This window comes from Lissotriton helveticus, chromosome 4_1 (assembly GCF_964261635.1).
Source record: "Lissotriton helveticus chromosome 4_1, aLisHel1.1, whole genome shotgun sequence".
In the NCBI taxonomy this organism is placed as follows: Eukaryota; Metazoa; Chordata; class Amphibia; order Caudata; family Salamandridae; genus Lissotriton; species Lissotriton helveticus.
The window spans coordinates 621,613,770-621,633,885 of NC_136063.1; the positions used below are offsets into that span (position 1 = coordinate 621,613,770).

General features: G+C 42.3%; 1 long non-coding RNA gene across 1 annotated transcript in view; it reads right to left on the minus strand.

Annotated features, from left to right (window-relative positions):
* The window catches only part of LOC144827264 (uncharacterized), a 363,221-nt gene that overhangs the window by 45,729 nt on the left and 297,376 nt on the right, over positions 1-20,116 (minus strand). Inside the window, exon 2 of the long non-coding RNA XR_013610105.1 lies at positions 6,041-6,130. This is a non-coding gene — a long non-coding RNA (uncharacterized LOC144827264). The remainder of the gene's footprint in view (positions 1-6,040; positions 6,131-20,116) is intronic.

The window sequence follows — 20,116 nt, forward strand, 5'->3', positions numbered from 1 at the left end:
GTGTGGCCTTGGACCTTGCCCCATACTCACCTTAAGTGCAGAAGAACAGTCCTGTAAGTCGTTGTCAAGTGCCCCAAGGCAATATATGGTTTTCCTCCATAGGATACTATTGCTGATCCAGAAAATGCAGTGTCCATTTTTAAAAACTGTAAAAAGTCATATCTCTAAAAGTACTTACCCAATTATGATGATCTTGATATCCATATTTATATAAACGTATGTGTTATTTTGCATGTGTGATAAATGCTTAGCACCAACCTCTGATATACCTAATTGCTTGCCCACACTACCACAAAAGAGAGCATTTGGGGTGTCACTGTGCCTCTGTAATACCTTTGGGGTTTGTCTGGACTTTCTGCATAGTGTACCACATTTTGGTGCCCTATATAGTGTGCCAGCTTCATCCTGACGAATAAGACAAATATAAAACAAAAGATGACTATCTTAAAAATACTAATCAGATGGAAAAGAATGAGAGTGAATTTGAGAGAGAATTGTTTTATAGACAGATTGTTGACTGAAGTGAGACTACTTCTGTTTAACAAGGCTCATGCGCAGGAGAGAGGAGACATAATCTAAAGTGTCTTCATGAGTGAGACAAATGTGGTGGAGATTAATACTTTATACCCCAAAGGGGATTTGAAAATTATAGCAAAAACAGGAACTCATGATGGTAGCGTCATGAAAATTAACAATGACGGAACTTTTTGGCTCCTGATGAACTCTGTAGTACTATGAATTAATAAATAGAGTGTATTGCAGTAAAGGCTGCTTTAGAATGTTAAGTTTCCAATTACATGCAGAAGAATAAAGACATATATTACTAAGCTCTCTGTGTGGCAAAGTCAGTGGCAGGTACCCCAAATGGGACAATACTACAAATGATGATGAGATAGGTGATAAGTAACCCCAAAAATTGACAGTGCTCTCTCAGAGAGTTTGCTTTGTCCAAGAAAACTGCTTGAATGTGCCACGTGTGCCGTCATCAAAGTATGGAATCAACACATAATTCATGTGGAATCAAAGTGCAGTTTCAGACACTGTTAAGCTGTCAAAAATAAAAGCATTTACAAAGAGTCTATCCATCATTGGTCGTGAACCTGTTGGTCGGGCTGTGTATAAAGCTACAGCACTACTACGCAACATAGAGTGATACCGCTGCAATTACAAGCGGTGAAACTTTTCAGACACTCACCCCCAGTCACAGATCTGGGTTGAATCCATCATCATTGTTTAGCTCACTTCACCACCTCAGTTCAGACCCAGCTATATGCAAATCAGTCTTGACCCTGTGCCTCATGGGAACAGTCCAGACCGAACTGCCAAGCCAGGTCTTCCATGAACCAGAAACAAGCATCCTGGGATCAGTTTCTGGGTAACACCCTTCGTCAGCCAGGCTAGCTTGAACCCAGTGGAAAAGTGAGCCAGGGACCCTTGTCTGGGCATACCCTGCCAACTTAGGGCAAACAAACCAAACACAAGGAGATGATGGACGGAGCGCTGAAACTTTTCGGACACTCACCCCAAGTCACAGTTCTGGGTTGAATCCATCATCATTCTTTAGCTCACTTCAAAGCTACAGCCAAGCGCACTTACACTGTTAATATAAGTGCTGTAAGGCAGAGATCAAACAGGTGTAATCAAGTACATAGAGACATCAGAGGCAAAGCCAACTAGATGCAAAATCAGTTGTCTACTTATAAGAAGTAATTAAAGAGAGTCTTCATGCTGCAGCACTGGGCACAGCAGCCCAAGGAGTCTGGAATAGTGGCAGGTTGTTGTTCTGATGGAGGCCAAGAAGAAAATAATTTTTCCAGTTATTATCAAGTATGATCCAGAGGCCAGTACATCACTGGGTATCAGAGAGAAGGAGCTAGAAGCAGTGGCTGAAAGAGTGCTGCGTCCCACCTCATTAAGTTCCATAAAGATCTAGAACCATGCCGCTTTCTTGAAATCACCTTCATCAATCAATACCTCCAAAAAGCAAAATATTGGTGACCGATGTACTTCAGGGAAAGAAACATTTGAAGATTTCATTTATGCACTTGGAGAAACTGATAACAACAATTTGTATCAAATACCTCAAATACCTTGCTCGTGGTGGCATAAAGGAAGTCATAAAGAAAATGCCACAAAATCGCATTCGGTCACATTACCAAATGTTGACTATGAAAGATATGTTTTCAGTCAAGAATGAGGGAAAGTTGGCAAAACCATCAATCGACAATCTTCTGCATGGAGGCTGAAGGTGCCCAGAATGAATCAGTCATGAGTGTGAAAAGCACGTCAAAGCAAAAGACTGAAGGACACAAGGTGATGTCTACATGTAAAAAGAAGTTATGTTTTAGATGTGGATTTTCATTTCCACACAAAGACAAATGTCTTGCATTAGACAGACTTGTGAAGGCTGTGGAAATGAGAACCAAGTGCGTCACGGTGCGAAGACAAAATGGTTGCCAGAATGTTCCAGAAGCAACATTCAACACGCACTCAGAAGGCCCAGCGGAGGCATTATGTATGGCAAATTGACACTGAACTAAGTCGATTGTCATCTGAATCATCAACAAACAGTTCATCCATATCAGTATCAAGTAAAGGAGATGGATGTGCCATATTGATGTTTTCTTCAGAAAAGCATGTGCATGTCGAACTTACCACATTTGAAGAAAAATGTTAGTCAAAGAACAGTCGACATGCCAATGTACCAAAGTCATCAGGCCCGGACTGGCCGTTGCGGGCACCGGGCAATCCCCCAGTGCGCCGCAAGGGTGGGGGACGGTTTTGGGCCCCTGGAGGCCGTTTTTGTTACAGGGCCGTTTTTGCAGTGTTGCTGCAAAAACGGCCCTGTAACAAAATCGGCCGACAAAATGGCCCTGGCAGAGAGCACGGTCGCACCCCCAACCCCCCCCCCCCTCCGGGGGTTGGGGGGGCCGGCCGAGCACTTTGCTAGAGCCGGTTTTGCTTCCCAGTCCGGCCCTGAAAGTCATTCAAACATTGCCCAAAAATGACACTGAAAGTAAATGGTTATTTGATACTTTTAACATCGACAGTGGTGCATTAATAAACATTAAGCTTGAGAAGAAATGTAATGACCTACATCCCTTACCACAACTTATGCCGTCAAAAGGCAAAGTGTATATATTAGCTGAATCGACACCCTTAAAAAGTCAAAGTTCATTTGTAGTGATGATGAAACACAATAAAACGAAGGTCAAGCACCTATCCATGTGCTTCAAGGGACAGTGTTAAGTGTCTGTCTACTCAGCTTAAGCACAGCTGCTGATGTGGGACTGATTTCTGTGAACTACAACATGAATGCCCACCATGAAATAGTAAGTCAGTTTCCTTTGTTGTTTCATGGGTTGGGAAAACTTAAGACTATCAAAGTAAAGTTGCATATTAATGAAGACGTCTGTCCTGTTGCTCAGAGACATTGGTGAATTGCTTTTCATTTACAAGATGCTGTTGTAAAAGAACTTGAACCATTATTTAAACATGATATCATTGAGCATTCTACTGGTCCAACGCCATGGGTTTCTCCCATTGTGGTAGTGCCCAAAAAGACAGTGAAGGAGCAATACACGCATCCATTCATATGTGTCGGGCAAACAAGGTAATGAAATACGAACGACATCAAGGTCCGCACATTGCTGATATGATATTACAACTAAATGGTGCAAAGGTCTTATCTTACCCTGATTTAAGTAAAGGTCATAATCAGAAATTGAATAAGATTGGAGTTATGTTACAACCTTTTCTACACATGTTGGTCTGTTCCAGTTCTAAAGACTATGTTTTGGTGTGTCATCCACTGTAGACTTCTTTCATGACATCTTTGACGTATCATACAGCCTGTCATGAATGCGTTCAATACAGTGATGACATATTGGTTTTCGGAGCTACACTTAAAAAACATGATAAAGATCTTATACGATTATGTCATTTACTTGCCGAAACAGGTTTGAAGTTGAATGCAGACAAATGTGAGTTCCATAAGACAAAGCTAAAATTCTTTGGCCATATCTTCTGTGATGGGAGTATGACTCCAGATCCTGCTAAAGTACAAACACTGTCAAATGCTGATTCCCCACAAGATGTTTCCATGGTGCGTTCATTTCTTGGCATGACCAGCTACTGTTCTACACATAAATAAGACCTTGCCACAGTTTGTGCTCTATTGAGAGAGTTGGTCACATGAATGTGAGAACAGTTTTAAGAAAATCAAACAAGCTATTGAGAATGCTACTGAAATGGCTTACTTAAATCTGAAACCTCATACAGAGGTTGTTGTTGATGCTAGCCCAGTTGGGTTAGGTGCTATCCTTACACAGCCCAGTGGAAATCTACAAATGTTTGAAGGTATATCGTGGCATATGCAAGTAGGAGTTTGTCCCAACCAGAACATGCCTTCTCACAACCTGAGAAAAAAGGTCTAGCCATAGTGTGGGCATGTGATCACTTTCATGTATTCCTGTACGGAAGCCTTTTATGCTGGTGACGGATCATCAACCTTTACTAACAATAATTGGCAATCCAAAGACCAAGATGCCTCTTTGCTTTGAAGGCTGGGGATTACGGCTACAAAAGTACAATTATAACATTGTGTATCATCCAGTAAAGGATCAGAACCCTTCTGACTACTTTTCCAAAGTGCCTATTCAAGGTCCTGGCACTCTATTAGTCCGCCAGAACTTATATCAACTTCATCGTAAAATCAAACACACCATCTGCCATTTCATTAGCTCAGGTTATCACTGCCACGGTTTTGACATGCTAAAGTTGAAAGATATAATTACCCATCAGTTGTGGAACTAGCACACTCAAACTATCACCAGTGAGAGTGACTATCAGGAATACAGAAATGTCAAAGATGAACTGTATATAACTCTAAAGGGATTTATATTGCGAGGGTTGAGAATTTTAATGCTGGAGAATCTGTGGCCGAACATTATTTAAGTGGTAACTGCAAACACAACAATGATGGACAGAATGTGGATCAATGTCACACATTCACCCCAGTCCAAAGATCTGGGCCCAAATCCATCGTTTTTCCACTCCACACCACCCTGGGTTAGACAATGGCGATATGCAAATCAGCGCAGACCCTGTGCCCCATGGGAACAGTCCAGTCCGAACTACAAAAGCCATGTCCTTCCCAGAACGGAAACAAGCATCCGAGGACCGGCCCGGTTTCGAGGTAACACCTCTCTTCAGCCCGGCTAGCTTGATTCCAGTGGTGTGGAGTGCCTGGGACTCACGTCTGAGCATCCCCAGTACACTTAGAGCGGTAACTGCAAACACAACAATGATGGACAGAATGTGGATCAATGTCACACATTCACCCCAGTCCAAAGATCTGGGCCCAAATCCATCGTTTTTCCACTCCACACCACCCTGGGTTAGACAATGGCGATATGCAAATCAGCGCTGACCCTGTGCCCCATGGGAACAGTCCAGTCCGAACATTATTTAAGTGGCCCACGAGGGACATAGGGTAATTGTTGCCACAAATTGAGCTCTGCGAGACCAATTCTGGTTTCCATATATCGACGAACAGGTTAGGGAGGAATTATAGGCCAGTCATGTATGCAACTGCCTATCTACCAAAGTTACGCAGCACCCCTAAAACATGTCAGCACTCCCAAAGCATGCCTGGGAGAGAATAGCCATTGAATTTTTCAGTCCACTCGACAATTTACATGACCTGATGGTGATTGTGGACGAATACTCATGATTACCATTAATTGAGGCTCTCTCATCCACCACTCAAGAATGAGTCATTGAGAGACTGGATGGCACCTTTGAAACCTGGGGTGTTCCAGTCATACTAAAATCTGACAATGGCCCGCCTTTTAATAGTCAGGAGTTCAAAGTCTTCTTGAAGCATCTCAGTACAAAGCAGCAAAAGAGCACTCCTCTGCGACTGCAGGCCAACGGACTGGTTGAGAGATTTATGCGCACACTAAAGAAAGCAGTGCAGCGTGCTACACTTGGAAAGCTCAATCTACAAATTGTATTAAACTCTACATTGCAAGCTTACCGTTCAACACCTCACTCGACCACCGGTGAAAGTCAGGCAACATTGATGTTCGGGAGAGCAAGGACAACCAAGATACCCCTGTGGACCAATCTGCGAGAAAGAGATGAGAAATGCCATTTGTATGAAGGACTTTGTTCAGAAACAAAACTTTGTAATACCCTGAATCTTCTGTTCAAATCTTTATTGCTTGATTAAATAAAATCATACAATGGAAATTCATCAATTAAGCAGCCATGGTAAAACAGTCCTCAATTGCAAGAACCACATAAAACCAAAAGAAACACATTACCAACTGCGGGGAAAGAAACACATAGTATTACCAAATTAAATTCCCCCATATTACAAGTCAACAACTTATATCTTATTATAAAAAAAGAGGCAAGTTACACTTAATAAAATCATAAGTTATGTGCAATTTATCCTCTGCAAGTTATTTTTTCTTTTTTTTCTATTTAGCCATTTTCTACAACCAAGTTCACTATACTTGAGTCACTGGCTTCTAGATTATTTTTTGTTAAAATAAGAAACTTTGGGCCATATGTATCAAAAAGTCATTTTGCGATTCTCAAATAGCGTTTTTTTGCGAATCGCTATTTGAGAATCGCAAAATGCTATGTATGTAGGATTAGCAAATAATTTTGCAAATCCTTAATATTCCTTAACTGCGAATCGCAAATTACGATTTGCAATTAAGGAATATCTCCCCATTCATTCCTATGGGCCTAGAGGCCCATAGAAATGAATGGGGAGATATTCGAAATTTGCTATTCTCAATTAGAGAATCGCAAATTGCGAATGCAAATTCAAGGGTGCCAGGGTGCCAAAAGGACACCCTGTTGCACCCCTGAAATGTACAAGTGTGCGCATGTGGCACACATACATGCCCTAAGGGCATGTATGTGTGCCACATGGCACTTTGAAAAATGCAAAAAAGTGAATTTTTCAAAGAAATCGCAAATTACCACCAACTTGAAGTTGTTGGTAGTTTGCGATTCCTTATGGCCAAATTGCACATTTTCTGTGCCTCTTACATTGCGTTTAAGGAATCTCAATTTGTGATTTCTTAAATGCAATCGCAAAATAGGGAATCGCTATTTTGTGATTCCTTATTTTGCGAGGCTGTTACATCCCACTTACCTGAATTGCGATCGCAAATGCGATTGCAAGCGAAATTTTGTTTCATACATATGGCCCTTTGTAAAATTTGCATTCATGATTATATCCGTTGGTTTAAAACAGACTACCAGAGCGTGTCTACATGATCTTACTCCTCGCTTATAATACATCTGTCTTTCTTCCTTAATTTCTGTACATATACAAATCAAATGAATAATGTTTCCTTTCCATTGGTTGCATAATCTGCAGGGGGTCGACTTAGATGGTCGCAGCCATGGCATTGCATGCACCAATCCTGTAAAATGGCCAACTCTCGCTTTAATAAATATATTTTTTATTTGTGCAGTCCAAGGTGTTTCTAGATAGGGCTGGACTTAAGGATCTTGTACTCATTCACAATCATCCATGCGTGTGCTCGTTTAGTAAATTGCTCTTTATCTTTCAGGAGTGACATACGTTTTATTATTCTGTTAATCATCTTTTTTAAAAGATGATGGTGTTATAGTCATTTCCCAAATCTCATGTGCTGACAGCTCTTTCAGCGCTGTTTGCAGATGTTTCCAAAATTGTGAGCTTTGGTTTAGCTGTATATCTAGCCAGAGTAAGCAATTCATTGGATTAGAAGTATTAGTTTTGATTTGTTTCCATACTTTAATATATTGACCCATCCTTGCAATTTGCTGATTTCATACTCCAAATTCTAATCTAATTTGTGCAGGTGATGCATTAACAGGTAGAAGAACCAAATACTTGAACATTTTGGTAATAGCATTATTCACGAGTACGGAGTCCTTACCACAAAGTGCTTCGCTACCATAGGTGAGACAGGGCAGCAAATTTGCTTTTATACATTTTAGTAGTGGAAGATAGGTAGGCCCACCTAAAGAATGAGTCAATGATCCAAAAGCCATAAGTAGGGAGTTACTTATTTTTGTCCGTTCTGTTTTATGTTGTAAAGTGAGCCATTGTTATCAAACAGTACTCCTAGGTATTTATAAGTTTTCACTTGTTCCAATTTTTGACTTTGCAAATACCAATTGTATCAGTGCTTTTTTATTAACTTCCATTACTTTTGTTTTTGCTTCATTTATTACCATCTTATTCTCAATTGAGAATTTTGATATTTTATTTATAATACGCTGTAAGCCTATCTTTGATTTACTTAGCAAGACAACGTCATCAGCATATCATAGATTTGAAATACATTTATCTGCCAATTTGGGTGGTTGAGCCAACTCGTTATCTAAAGTTTCCATTAAATCGGATAAAAATTAATTAAATAGGTAGGGTTCTAAAACGCACCCTTGTTTTAATCCTTGGGTTGTTTACATTTTCTTGATAGCTGAGTACCTTTACCTAATCGAACCCTGGTCCAGGTCTCAGTTTATAGTAATTGAATTGCTTTTAAAAGGCCAGGTCCATTGCTATATTTTTCCAATTTCCCCATAAGATTTGTCGATTCACACAATCAAAAGCTGATTTAAAATCTACAAAACATAAGTATAGAGGCTGTTTTCTCAATTTGTATTTTTTTATTAAAATTGCAAGTTTTAAAATGTTAGTTGCCATACCTTGTCCTTGTATAAAACCCGATTGATTTCGGGGGATTAGGTGCATTTCTGTTGCCCACTCTGTTAGTTCTCTCAGAGGGATTACTGCAAAGAGTTTAGCTTCTGTATCTTGCAACGTAATTAATCTATAATTTGTTGGCTGCGCCTACTCTCCACTTTTATAAATAGGAGAAAATATCAAACCTTTCCAAGACTCTGGTATAGTTGAAGTTTGAAGTGCTTGGTTAAAAACCCTTGTTAGATAACCTGCCCAAATTAGTGCATTCTCTTTATAGAGGAAAGCTGGAATTCTGCTCGGACCCGGGGCTCCATCAAGTCTCTGTTTCTTAATAAGCTTACACACTTGGTCTTCAGTTCTAAATAGTTCATTTTCCTCATTACCCTGAATCTCGCAACACTTCTACCTTTGCCAATGCAGAAGCTTTATGATAATTTAGATGAAAGTGATCATGATTGTATTGATGTGACTGAGTTGTGCACCACACCAAGACCGGATAGTCAAGAAGTACAAATCAAATTGGCTAGTTTGATTTAATTTTGAATGATTTTTTGTTGAGAGACCTTTGTGGAACTCTTTGAGCAACACATGCAGTTTGCTCAAAAGCCTGTATTGTGGAAGTATCATACTTCTGTAATGTAACTTCAGCACAAGTAGCAGAACTGATTGCAGAACTCGATATATTGGCCACGCAGCATGATATTGTCATTGCAACCTAAACAGATAGCCAATGGCCATATTCCCTTCCCTTAGTTCTACTGAGTATGACAGCACAGCCAATAAGACACATAACTACAGGATTGTCTCCCCACAAAGTCGTAGGTTAATGATGATTTGATTCTCGATTACTGCAAAGGATTAGTTGATTTGGTACACTTTATCTCCTACCAGGTGAATCTGCTACCTTCCACAAGTGAAGAGCCCTGCCATGACCTAGAGCCTGGTGATTGGAGTGTGGTGAAGCAACATGTTTGTAATACTGGCTGGAGCCTCGAAGGAAAAGACCCTACCAGGTGATCATGGTCATGAATACTGCTGTGAAGTGTGGGGTTTGACACATTAAAGCCACACAGGTCACACAAAAACAGTGAATACTGCAGATGAAAAAGTGGTGACACAACCCCTAATTCACAGGGTCAAGTTTGAGTTTGCTACATGGATACAGATGGGGAGAAAAAAGAGTTCAAGAAGATCAAGCAAACTAGAACAAAGAGTTCAAGAATAAGAAAAACAACAAAATCAAAAACAAGAAAATAAAAGTTCAAAAACGAAAACTCCAAGAATAACTCAAAGTGTTCCAGTTGCAAGTTGAGCAAATCAAGAAGCAGGTGAAGATACAAATGGGGCAAGTGCAACAAATCTGACTGAAGATGGAAGCGTGTTACAAGCTGATCAGTCTGAAGATGTGAGAGAAGGAAACAGAGAGATGCAAACAGTTGACAGTCTGAAGAAAAATGGGGGGAAATTAGGTAAAACATTCACAAATCTGAATGACCGAGATTTTAACATCCTCAAGCCAAAATAGGAACAAGGGTAAATGCCAAATGAAAAGTACACCGCTCCCGAATTAGCAGATTTGGCAACAATTTAGCCAGAGGAAAGAGACATTGATCTGAGAAATTATTTTATGTTTTGGGAGGAACCACAATGAATAGACATGAACTTAGAATGAAGGTGATCTACTTTGAATAATTTCCTTATGGAATAATGGAACTGAATGTTTGAAACTTTGAGAAGGGTTTTGATTTATTGATTTTCTATAGTGTGCCTGCTTAATCTTGATTAGAGTGTCAGTTAAAGATAATTTTGTACTTTAGTTATCCAGCTGAAGTTAGTTTTGTGCCTACATTTTTGAAGATTTTGTTTTAAACTTGGCACCTTATTTAGAGATTTAGGGCCAGATGTGCATGGCTTTGGGCTTGCGATTCCTTAATAGTGAATTTTTGCGATTTATGTTATGTTATGTTATGTTATGACGCTTTTGTATAGCGCACGGCTACTCGAAAAGAGTGTCCCGGCGCTTTCCACCTGCAACTCAAGATAAAAATAACACAACACAGCAAAAAATAAGAAATGATCTAAACAGAAAACGGTGAGAACAGCCTAAAGATTAAAAAGCCAAGTCTTCAGGCTCTTCCTGAACTGGAGCAAATTGGCAGTGCTGCGAAGCGTGAGAGGGAGCGAATTCCACAGCTGAGGAGCTTTGCAGCTAAAGGAGCGCCCTCCCGCGCGAGCCTCCCTCACCCGCGGGACCACCGCTTTGTAAAGGGATTCTGAACGCAATGAGCGGACTGGTCGATAGAAGGCGAGTCTCCGCCGTAGATATTCGGCCCCAGATCCATACAGGGTTTTGTGCATCAGGGTCAGGGACTTGAACTGGATCCGCTTCCGGATGGGCAGCCAGTGTAACGCCTCTAACAGCCCGGAGGCTCGGGCTCGTCTACGCAGGCCAAAAATAGCCCGGGCGGCCGAATTCTGTACCACCTGTAGGCGCTGGACTAGGTAATCAGGGAGGCCAAGAAAAAGGGCATTGGCGTAGTCAAGCCTTGAGCCAACGAGAGCCTGCACAGTAATCCGCCTGTGCTCCTCAGACAGCTCGGGCAGGAATTTGCGGAGCATTTTCAGAATTCCATAGCAGGTGCCAGCCAGACCCAGAATGTGAGTTCTCAGCGACAGCTGGTTGTCTAGCTTGACACCCAGATTTTTTGCTACCAAGGAAGACTGTGCAGGAGGGCTCATGTCAGACGGCCACCAATGCTGCCACTCCGGATCGGCTACGCAATCAAAGAATAGAACCTCAGACTTGCTTGAGTTGGCCCTTAGACTGTTCCGTTGGAACCAGTCAAAGACCAGAGCAAGGCATTCCCGAATTCTCCCTCCATCAAACTCCTGGTCTTTCTCACACGTGAAGAGGAGTTGCGTGTCGTCGGCGTAGGAGACGATCTGGGCCCCATATGCTTCCACCAAGGCCGCCAAAGGGGACATAAAGATGTTGAACAACGTGGGGCTCAACACAGAACCCTGTGGAACCCCAACTCCCAGTGGTGGCATCTCGGCAGAGCTCTGGGAAACCCAGACCGTCTGGCGGCGGCCTTCAAGGAAAGATGTGAACCACCTGAGCGCCGTCCCCCTAAGGCCGATGTCATAAAGCCTCGCTAGGAGCGCCCTATGGGGGACGGTGTCGAAGGCCGCTGATAGGTCTAACATGACCAACATGGCCCTCCCGCCGACATCCAGAGTCTCCCTGATGATCTCAGTAACTTCTAGCAGGGCCGTTTCCGTACTAAAATTAGGGCGGAAACCGGATTGAGATGGGTGGAGCAGATTGTTAGCTTCCAGAAAGCTCGACAGGACCCCGTGGACGTGTTTTTCCGTGATCTTCGCGAGGGCCGGAAGAAGTGAAATTGGCCTATAATTGGCCAGAACCTCGGCGTCGAGACCCGGTTTCTTTAGGAGGGGGATCACCATCGCTCTTTTCCAAGAGCTAGGGACCCTCCCCTCCCTCAAGGAGGCATTGAGGATGGGATTGACTAGCGGGTTCACCACCACCGCCATCCCAGCCAAAAATTTGGCGGGGCAGGGGTCAAGTGGCGAGCCAGATTTCAGATTGGCCAACAGCTGCCTAGACACCTCGCTGGATACAGCAGGGAAATCAGACAGCACCGCCGCAGGTGTATGCGGAAGTCCGCAGCCCGCCCCGGTGACGCCGCTTCCATCCTCCGGTCCTTCCACAAAGGAGGCCTGAATCGCCCTGATCTTATTAGTAAAGAAACCGGCAAGATCACATGCCCACGCATCCGAAGAGACTAACGGGGGCGATTGGGAGCTAGGGGTCGTGAACTCCTTCACAATAGTGAAGATCTCCTTACAGGAGTTCGCAGAAGCCTCGATCCTCCTAGCCAAATAGTCCCTCTTAGCTCCCAGGATGTCCCGATGGTAGGCCTTCACCACCGCCTTATAGGCGAGTTTAGCCTCCCCATCATACAGAAGGCGCCAGGCCCTCTCGGCCACCTTGCATTGGCTACGAGCCACACGAAGCCCCTCTGTAAACCACGGTGCAGATTGCCGTGCCGCCGTGGACCGGAGGGCTCCCTTGGGGGCCAGATCATCCAGCCTATCAATGAGCCATAGCTGTAAAGCCTCGGTGTCGCTTTCCAGATCGCCCGAGAGATGGCAAGGGTGATCCAGAAGCGCCTGTTCCAGCATATCAGGTGGCACTCTGTACAGCGCTCTCGAGGCTGGTCTCAACAAGACAGATGTGCTGTTATCCAGCCGCGCATTCTCCAGCACCGAAAATCTGATCAGCCTGTGATCGGTCCAGAGCACCAGCAGGGTATCAACCTCCATAAGAGGGACAGACGAAAACACCTGATCCAGGGTATGCCCCTTCTCATGTGTTGGCCCTGACACGAACGGTATAAGACCCAGCGGAGATGTAATATCCAACAATTTGGCCGCATCCGGGTCGTCCGCTACGTCAAGGTGGAAGTTGAAATCACCAGCCACGACGCAATGCTGTGAGGTCAGCACCAACTCAGAGACAGATGTCTGCAGATCTTCCAGGAAGGAACCCACAGGGCCTGGTGGTCTATAAACCAGCAGCACCTTCAGAGCCTGGCCCGGGGACAGTCTGAGCGTGAAGGCGAGCGACTCAGTGCTCCCAATGGGGTTCAGGGGAAGCACTGAGCAAGAAACGCTCTTTTTCACCACTGCCGCCACTCCCCCACCTCTTCCCTTCCCTCTATCCTGCCGAAAGATATTGTACGCCGAAGGAATGGCTGAGAAGACATCCGGGTTGGAAGCCTCTCCCAACCAGGTTTCGGTCAGTAGCAGACATAGGGGATTTTCCCTAACAAGAAGGTCGTAAATATGCAGGGTATGGCAACCTACCGACCTCGTATTCAGCAACAAGCAGAGATGCTGTACGCCAGCTGTTGCTGGATGAGGGACAGTGGCACGGGTCCAGGAAGGCGTCCAGCCACAACCCGGGCAACGTCGTTTACCCTTAAATCGCCCCGGAAAAACGGAGCGGCAGGAGCTAGAGTGGCCCCGCATATCCCGCAACATCGCAGAGGAGTAACAAATCATCGCCGCCAGAATGTCGCCGGACCGGCGTCCCCCGCCGCCCCCACGCCTCCGGGACGCTGACGGGCGCAGACGGGCAGGACTCCGGCACGACTCAGGCTAAGCGAGGGCGTCCGCCTGCGCGTCACGCTGCGCGTGAGGGAGCGACTTTAAGTAGGCTCTCCCGTCACCCTACGCGCGCGAGTCCGCTCAAAGATGGCGGCCGCCGCCGGATGAAGTGCCCCAAACCAAAATGGCGCCCGGAATAGATCCCCAGAACCCGGACCCACCAAAGTGGTGGTGCTTGGAGGCACAGAGTGCGCTTTTTTTAAATGCAGTAAGGGGCCAGAGGGCGCGCGCTAGAAGCAGCTAGAAGCAGCAAGTTAAAAGCAAGGGTAAGTGCAAATAAAAATACGAACCCAAATACAGAACTGGGAAGTTATAAAAACACAGCGCTAGTGCAGCGCGAGCTTAGCAAAGTGGTAGGTGGTCAAGATTTACTATTTGGTAATCGCAAACAGCGATGTACAAATGTGTGTGTAACACATTTAGTGATTCCCAGTGGGTCGCAATTAGACCTACCTCATTAATATCGATGAAGTAGGTCTCGGTTTGCAACTTATTGGGAATCGCAACAATCACAGGAATGGTAGCCTGCTGGGGTCAACAGACCAAAATGTCTGCGTTTGCTTTTAAATAAATCAATGTTTTTTTTTAAAAATGTAGCTGTTTACTCTAAAGGAAAACGGGATGCATTGTAAAAAAAAATTACATTTACATTTTTATTTTTTAAGAGTAGGCAGAGGTTTATAGGACTGCTGCCTGCTCTTAAGAATGTTTCAACAACATTCATAACAGGGAAGGGGTCCCCTGGGGACCCCTTCCCATTTGCAAATCGGTTACCACCATTACCACCATCTCAGGAATGGTGGTAAAATGCAAATGTTTTGCAATTACATTTTAGTCACAAAACATTCACACATACCACTGCAAGTCGCTATTAGGAAGGGACACCCAAAACACACCCTTTCTGAAACCAAATGGCAAATCCAATTTGCGACTTGGTAATAGGTCACAGAATAGCAAATTTGGCATTTCTACATAAACAAAAGTTTTTTTTTGCTGTTGCAAACGGTTAGTGACATCAAAAAAGATTCATACATCTGGCCCTTAGATTGTTCCAATATTATTTTAGAAGCAACTTTTAGAGAAGAAAAATAATTTCGCTTGTCGCTAAATAGTATTATGCGTTACATTTTACTCATTTTAATTGGTATATCCGTGAGCCTGCCTTATCTGTTTGGGCATGCTTCAAATACCAAAAATATATCACAACATAATAATATTACAAAAGATAGAAGTTAGATCACAGAGCTCATTCTAATAAATATTTCAGAGAAAATACTTATGCTGGTTTGCTAACGCAGTAGGTCTATTATGAATATTTCTAAGTGTGATATAGGCACATACTTACTATAATTTGTCTCAGTAGGTTTTAGATATACACATGTTCCTCTTTCTGATCTCCTGACATGTATTATGTATGTTCAGTATGTTGGACAGAACTTGAAGAATTGAAAGTGGATTGCAATCTTCCTTTGGATATAATGCCTGAAATAGAAAATGTGGTGTCTACTAATAAACATAATAGATCTATTATGCACTATAGCTTAAATACTAACAGTACCAATGAAAGGAGTGGGTGTAAACTGACTGATGGGGAAAGTAACTTTATTAGGGAATTTAATGTAAAAAGACAGAGAATTAGTAAGAATACAGCTGAAGCAATGTAACTTTAATTACTGGAAGAAACTGACATTGGATCCGAAAATCCTAGCCTTAGGATTGTTCAAGAGAGGAAGGGAGTTATATATATGATGCGAGAGAAACGTGATGAAGGGTGTGTTTCACTTATGGCTGGAATGAGTGAGTTTAGTTAAATAGTTGCCAGAAGTTTTATGTTAGGACCTGATTCTATATTTAGAGATATTTATGACAGCTGTGGTAAAAAAAGCTTAGTTTACGGTTTGTAAAATTGGAAAAGGAACTGAGTGCTGAGTGATTTTGATCTGTGGGTGGGGGTTTACTAAAGAAGGCGGTGAGATCCATAATAATACTTATTCCAAGTGTAATAGGTCTAATTCTAGTATTATCAGGTTTTTTTTAGAAGTTATCTGTTTTAAGGAATTGTGATTGTGGAAAGATGAAGAAGACCAGAAAATGGAAAAGAGAGATGATTGAAATGAACAACCTCAAGTGCAAAGGTGACTGAGCTCAAAACATTGGATAAGATTTTCTGACGAAACAAAGAATGATTCAAGATCTGTGGCAGTGTAGGATAGTTTAGCTGCACTTCACAGTGTGGCCATGTAAACGGAGTCATTATCATGTGACACACAGTGACACCATGCAAATTGATAGGGCAGCTGCACTGCACACAACTGCACTGCTGCCTCCCTTCAATCCCATATGAGTCCCATGAGTTGGATTAGATGAATGAGTCTGATGTGGACGTGGTGACATTGCAACCATCCCTAATATATTTTAGAAGCCAGAATAATGACACAACCAGGTAAAAACACCACAGGAGAGTTGTGATTAGGACTTCAGGACTGCCATCTGTGGGAGAATGGCAAAGAGTACCGGTCCTCATAAACGAGTGTTGATGGAACCAACCAGCAACTTCCTGAGCCTGAACTGGTAGCCGATAAAGTTAATTTTATATGGGTGTAACATGTTCCTTTCCTAGAATCTACAGGAATTTAATTTTGATGCCATAATAGCTTTTCAGCTGGCTTGATGTTGGGATTCCCACTTATATGTTTGTGGTTTAGCTTTACATTCATTTTCTGTGAATTCTGTCTTGCCTTTGCCTTTATCCAAGTTTGGGGCATCCAGGCAGCTTTGTTGATATAACACAGGTCTGGCTCCTGGTCAGCTGTGAGGTGAAACACTACATTTATGTTGTCTGCGTTATTTCTAAAATCTGAAGCATATTGAAGGAAGCAGCTGGCAAAGTGGTGGAAAATATTTATTGCGGCAGCCCTTACCCATAAGCCCTGGGTCACCAGTCACCTCTCCCTTTGAGTTGTAGGAAGGGGATAGTACCCAATGAGATGAAATCAGCCAACAAGGCAAAAATGTCAAGAAGAGCAATTTCTCTCCCCCTTTTCAGAGAGACCCAAGATTTTTATTCACTAAGTATTTTGTAAGCCACTGGAAATTTCTTACTCACCTTTCCATTCTAAAGCTTAAAATGTACATGCAGAACTCCTCTCCACCGTGCAGTACAGATGATCCTCTTGGAAAAAGAGATGTTATCCCCATAGTGGTATGGAGTATTGAAGCTGTCTTAAAAACATAATACATCTCTATAACGAGAGCAAAAGTGAGGCAATTGAGTTCTTCTGACTAGCTATCAGGTACTCTAGGATAGTGAGTGCCTGCACTCCTATATTTCCATTTCAAGCACTGGTTCGGGCAGTTTGTCGAAAGCTCTTCACATTGCTGCACAATGTGAGTCTCTGCACAACTAACCATCGGTCAGATCGTGAGAGTATGTAAGTTATATTTTATATGAGGAAGAGATGAAACTGTACAACGTTCTATATATGGTTATGTGTCAGTTGAGATGCAATTTGGTACACGCAGTACAAAACCGGTCTTAATTAATTGAATTCAGTCTTTAATTAAAACGACATACAATTTGAAGATCAATTTTCATATTTGCTATTACAGCGTTGGCACTTGTCATGTGATCAGTTGCACATAGCTCTGTTGATATATCAAGAAGGTTCAGAAGTCATGTTTGTGTTTGCCAAGGAAGCGAATAGAATTGCAGACACTATACAAGTCGCAGGTCTGGTACTGAAAATGTTGTCAATAACTTGGTAGCTAGTCTCGTAAAAAAGGATTTCTTTAACAGTCTGGCTTACTTCCCAGTCTAGTCTTTTTTCCAATTAAGAGAATCCAGTAACAGGGTAACAATTGTTGAGATCAAATGGTTACCTTAGCAGACACCATCATCTTCCGGATATCAAGGGCGGCTCCTCTGCCAGGGCGGAAGAGAGTCACCACACTGCTCTTAGAGCAGTAAAAAAGGGAAAAATAATATGCTAATAACAATGTTATTATCATTTTATTTTTTGTTGCTGCAGAGCTGGGTAAGGGTGAGGCGAGGCTTATGGCTCAGGGTAGAGGAGTGGTTTATGCACACTAAGTGTGCATGGCTGCTTGGCTGACCGTCGTGGACCAGCCAAACAGTCACACACACTTTGCATGTTCCCCACCAGAATGTAATGCACAACCTGGTGGGGAACATGCACAGGCTCCCTGTCCCCATCTGAGCACCAATCCAAATAGCTCAGCACCAATCACAATGCTGCGTTGCAGCATTGGGATTGGCTTTGGGGAGCCTGTTCGCTTCCTGCTTCTTCCAGACTGGAGTCAGGAAGAGAGGAGAAGCAGAGATGATGATCAGAGACGGCAGAAAAGTTGTGTTTTAAAAAGATATATCTTTAAACCCCATCCCCCTAACCCTGCCACCCACGTTCCCTACCAGCCGCCACAGCCTGATATGCAAGTGTTTCTTGGTCCTGGCAGGACTCATGTGCTAAAGTAATAGTAGTCATCTTCTAATGATGGCCTTGGGCACACTTTTGTCATTTAGCAGAATGTGTGGACAATCGATTCTCCGAGAATGAGCTATGCCGTCAGAGTCTCTCCTACAATTAGAATGAGCTTTACATTAAAAAAAAATTATATTTCTTAGCTTTCTGTTATACCCAGTTGGATTAAGTACTTTTGTATAAGGTGGATTGTAATGGCTTATTGTTGGAGTAGCATCATTTTGGCTCCATCGTTCTACATTTGGTTAGGCCACATAAATATTTACATTTGGCATCATGTACTTGTGTGATGCAATAATACTAATGATATGTGGTGTATCATAGGTATAGAAAGTGTATCTATTGTGTTTTTTGACATGTATGTGTGTGGATAGTAACATTCTACCTCTTCAGAAACATATGGATTGCTGATACTAATCTTCTGTAGGCTTAGATTGTAAAGTGGTGCCCTAAAATACATTTAATGCAGTTCATTCGCAAGGGATTAGTGAGAATGAATTATGTGTATTCAATGTTTTCTTTAAAAATTGTGGCCAGTTGTCGTTCTTGCTTAATAATACACGTATTTGTTTATTGTGCTACATATAAGAGTACAGTACAAAAAGCGATTGATTCCTTTATTATAGATTTCATTTATTGGATTATCTGTAGGTTGTAAGTTAATATGCATTTAAAGAAACCTTAGTCTAACAGGTAAGTTAGTGTGATTTTTAGCCTAAAATTTACAGTTGAGACATTGAATATTAAGGTGAAAGCTGTTTTTCTGCATGTTTCTCCTTTGCAGGTGCAGTACAAGGCATTTGTTACTTAGGGAAAAGCACATTGTATTTCAGTGACAGTGAGGCAAGGAAAAACTGGCAAGGTCAAATAATTGTAATTAAGAAAAAGGGAATGCTACCAGTTGGTACTATCAGTTGAAGGGAGGGACCAAGGATGCTTTGGAAGCGGAGACTAGAATACGTCAGTAGTGCTCAAGGCACCAAGTTCTTTTCTCAGAATTGGAAACATACTGTGATATGTATGGGGGCATATCGCTCGAATCTTCTGTGTGCATTTTAATTAGTGAACCCACCTTGGATTTAGTTACATTCCCTATAGACTAAGAAAGGTGCAGACCTCTCGTGACATCTTTGATTGTGTAGCTTCCTGCTGTACGTGACTCATGACATCTTTGATTGTGTTGAATAGAACTAATGACAAACGTCAATAGGCCCTTTCCGCACTACTTTCAGCAGAAATCCATCTGCTACTTGTTATCAAAATTAAACTGCATATACTTTTGTAATTTTCAACAAGTTTATTGGTTTGAATTATTCCTCAAACAATGTAATAATTGGTTTTTCTTCTTTTGTTACAAATGAAATCTTTGTTGCTTCTTTGTAGTGTGATTTACACAATTAATTGAATTGAAATGACTGACATTCATAATTTAAAAAAGAAAGAAAATTTTCCTGTCCCAATGCATTTCGGGATGCTAATCCCTTCATCTCTCTCAACACTCAATAGGCATGTTACTGTACATTACATTCTACAAATTAATGTTATTTACAACATGCTCAAAAAAATCATATGAAAAAAGGTTCAGTATAGTACTGTGTTTTGATCATTTGTGATATATAGCATCAAATGCCCGTGCGGCAAATTGTATATAGGGAAAACAGAGCGCAAGATTAAAGTAAGAATAACCGAACATAAAAGC